At 48.1% G+C, this 3,827-nt stretch overlaps 1 non-coding gene across 1 annotated transcript; it reads left to right on the top strand.

The window, feature by feature from the left end:
* Nucleotides 1-3,512: 3,512 nt before the first annotated feature.
* On the top strand, nt 3,513-3,584 carry trnae-cuc (transfer RNA glutamic acid (anticodon CUC)). The gene has a single exon. It is a non-coding gene; the product is annotated as a tRNA-Glu (tRNA).
* The last annotated feature ends 243 nt before the right edge of the window (nt 3,585-3,827 follow it).

Genomic DNA, 3,827 nt, shown 5'->3' with positions numbered 1-3,827 from the left:
GAACAGGCAAAACACGGAAAGGCTCGAAGGGCGACGACCCGGAGTAAGAAAGCTTGTTCCTCGTGACATGGATGAGTCTTCAAACTGTCCCCGGTGTCTCCACAATGAATGTCCCCGGCTTTATTATGGAAAAGTAAAACTGACAGACGACAATTGTAATTCTCGGCGGGGAGGCTGAATTATGAATTCACTAATAGCCTCCCCTAAGCAATGGCGCTGCCCATGTCGTCGCCTGTCTCTGTGGCGCAATTGGTCAGCGCGTTTGGCTGTTAACCGAAAGGTTGGTAGTTGGAGCCCATCCAGAGGCGATGAGCTTCTGGATGCCTGTCTCTTTAACACGCCACCCTGTTCTCTGGCCAACATCTCTGTCTCAGGCATGCAGCAGTGTTCCAGCAAAGCTCAGCTCCAGATGGAAGACCAACGTCTCATTTTCCATTTGGAATCCTACAGCCCTCCAGTCTTCAATATCGAGTTCAATATTGTTTGGACCCGAACACTCCCATGCCCTTGAAGCCTAGCTCGCCCACACGAGCCCTTGTTATCACATAGTCTGCTGTTACACACGACTTATTGTTATCCAGGAATAGTCTCCGTTTACGGTTAGTCACCCTCCTACACAGATCGTTATTCACGTCTTTGTCCCTCCAATGTTCTCCCTCTGAACTGGTGGCAAAGAGAGCAATGTGGACTGATATCCCTGAGCCAGCTCTTTGTTCCATCTCCAGGAACAGGGTTATCTCCACTGGCGGATAATTAAACCACTTTGTTGTTGCACTTACGTGAGGAGATTGTGTAAATATAAACTTTTTCTAAATTCCCAACTTCTGTTGATTGAACTGTGTGTTCACTCTGAATCACAACACGTGTCGCAGCGCATTTGGAGGCCCACCTTAGTTCTGCTGGTTCTACACAGCAAGTAAATGAGAGTCTCTATTCGTATCATTCTCTTGCCTTCTCCCTGCAAATCTCCACATTGTTACTTTGAACATGACCACCGAATTCCCTTTTGTGTTCTTGAATCTGCCTCCTTGTCACGGTCAGACAGGGACAAGAAAATGTTCTTCCTAATGTCACTTTAACTTTTTTTTCCAAATGCCTTGAAATCTCTGCCAATTTTTTGGGAAATTGAAAGGATTCTCATTCCTGCACATGAGGCTGAATTGATTTAATTTCTAACGTAAAGGACTGCGGATGCTGAGAATCCGAGACACAAAGAGGAGCTGCTGGAGAAACTCAGCAGATTTGGCAGTACCTGTGGGAGAAAACAGAGTTCTGAAATATTGTCTCTGATTCTCTTTCCACCGATACGGAGTTGCTCCTGGAATTTCTGTTTTTGCTTTTAGCTGAAAGTTTATTTCATCTTTCGTGATGAAACAACCAGACTCGCCATGTGCAGATATGTAACCCTTTCGAAACCTGTGAAGTGATTGTATTCAAACAAACACAGCAATAACTCACTCTTTCTCAGCTCCACAGGCAGGGAGACCTGGAAAATGAAGCTGTCCGTGTGGTTCTTTATTCGTGGGTCGAGTGGTTAATACGATGGATTTGAGATCGATTGCGGTTTCCCCACGCAGGTGTGAACCTTGCCGACTACAGTTGAGAAATGTCGTCAAAAAGAAAGGAAGACTGTTCCCCGGTTTCTTCTTTAAGATTCACATCAGTGGAGGGGTTGGAAATCTGCAACCCATTGCCTGTCAGGGTGGAACAAGCAGATACCCACAGAGCTACTTTTGAGGCTATGAACCAAGTGTTTGGAAATGAGACGAGAACAGTGAGGGGCGTGAAGTCGTGATCGAAATGAAGCAGGCACCTGAGGACGAATGTGTTTTATTTGCCAGTGAAAGATACTGCTTCACCAAGTTGGGACAATGGAAGGGAAGCAGTGACGGTGATTACCTTGGGCATTTCCTCTTGTTCCCATTGCTGCGCATGTCCGTGTAAACGTCATAACTCTGCAGCATGGTGGCGTCAGGTACGCACAGGGCCGGGGCGCAATGGATGACGCATCTGACTCCACCTACCTCTTTGAAATGCAGCTCACAGCTTATTCACACACTCCAATTAATCTTTCTCATTGTCCTGAAGCCGGCATACGGTTTGAATTCCTGATTTGCGGGAATGGGAATCTTTTCACTGTCTCGCGTCAGTAAGTGTCCTTGAGAACATCAGAGTCACGTCACAGCGCTGTGAGGGGAAGCTGAAATCGCCCCACACGCTGCTCATGGACATATTTCACTTTCTCCAACTCACCTCCCCAACCACTGCGGCTCCTGGGAGTGGAAAGGGAACAAACACCAAAACCCAGTCTCAGCTTTGTAAATCTTCAGGAAATAAGAAATCTGTTCATCCTGTTGGATCTTCCATCCTGGCCTGACAGCGTAGATTTTAAATGGCTGTCCAGTCAGTGCCGATTCGTTTTGGCTGAAAAAAATCTTCCTTATCTCATCCCAGCATTTCCTCCCACAGAGAACTGTGCGGCAGGGTTCATGTATATATTTCCTTGTATGGTATTTTGTAAATAACATTCGTTTGCGGGTTGTTTGTGTAGGGTATCCCAGGTTCATTAGCCGCTGTTTAAGTGTGTTGGTAGGTTTGTGGGCTACCATGTTGCTGAGAGCGTTGGGTTGTCTGGACATCATTTCACAGATGTCTTTTATGTAAAGTAATGTGACTAGGGTTTCTGCACACGTTGAGTCTGCTTGTGTCAGTTTGTTGATGTGAAATCGACACACTGGGTTTATTGGGGAGGCAAAAGTGCGGATTGCAGATGCTGGAAACCAGAGTTTAGATCAGAGTGGTGCTGGAAAAGCACAGCAGGTCAGACAGCTTCCGAGGAGCAGGAAAATCGACTTTTCGGGCAAAAGCCCTTCATCAGGAATGGAAGCAGGACGCCTCCAGGGCGGAGAGATAAATTGGGGGGTGGGGGTGTGCTGGGCTGAAGGTAGCAAAGAGTACAATAGGTGAATGGGGGTGGGGATGGAGGTGAAAAGTCAGAGGGGAGGGTGGGGCGGATAGGTGGGAAGGGAGATTGGCAGGTAGGACAGGTCATGAGGATAGCGCTGTGCTGGAAGTTTGGAACTGAAGTAAGGTGTGGGGAGGGGAAATGAGGAAACTGGTGAAGTCTACATTAATGTTCTGGGTTTGAATTTATCCGAGGCGGAAGATGGGGCGTTCTTCCTCCAGGCATCGGGTGGGGAGGGAGCGGCGATGGAGGAGGCCCAGGACTTGCATGTCCTCGGCAGAGTGGGAGGGGGTGTTGAAATGTTGGGCCAGAGGGCGATGGGGTTGATTGTTGCGGTTGTCCTGGAAATATCCCCTCAAGCGCCGTGACTGGACTCTGCGAGGAGTCTCCAGCCTCCCCAATGTAGAGGAGACCGCATCAGGAGCAATGAATACAAGAAATGACATTGTTGGATGCACAGGTGAAAGCTTGCTGACGACCGCGGCCCAGGTTCCATTTCGGGGCAGGAAAGTAATTTTTAGGAAAGCTGACAAGCGGAATCCACAGCTCCCTGGTGGTCTAGTGGTTAGGATTTGGCGCTCTCACCGCCGCGGCCCGGGTTCGATTCCCGGTCAGGGAAACCATTTTCACGGGTGCAGGCTACCCATTCTTCTTAAATGCGCTGTGTAATTATTTATCGTCGTTCCTGGGTGCAGCAGTGTGTCGTGGCTCGTTGAAATAGTGTCCTGATTCAGATTTGTTTGCATGTGGAGGGATGATTGCTTCTGTAGTTAAGTACTTGGTTCGTGTGCGTTGTTTTCCTGTAGAGGCTGTTTTGAATTTACCATTGACTGTTTGCTCGACTGTGACATCTAGAAATGGT

This window comes from Chiloscyllium plagiosum, unplaced genomic scaffold (assembly GCF_037043375.1).
Source record: "Chiloscyllium plagiosum isolate Xiang-an unplaced genomic scaffold, Cpla_swu_hap1 HiC_scaffold_27, whole genome shotgun sequence".
In the NCBI taxonomy this organism is placed as follows: Eukaryota; Metazoa; Chordata; class Chondrichthyes; order Orectolobiformes; family Hemiscylliidae; genus Chiloscyllium; species Chiloscyllium plagiosum.
The sequence above is the reverse complement of the archived record's forward strand: the minus strand, read 5'-3'. Positions and strand labels throughout refer to the sequence as shown.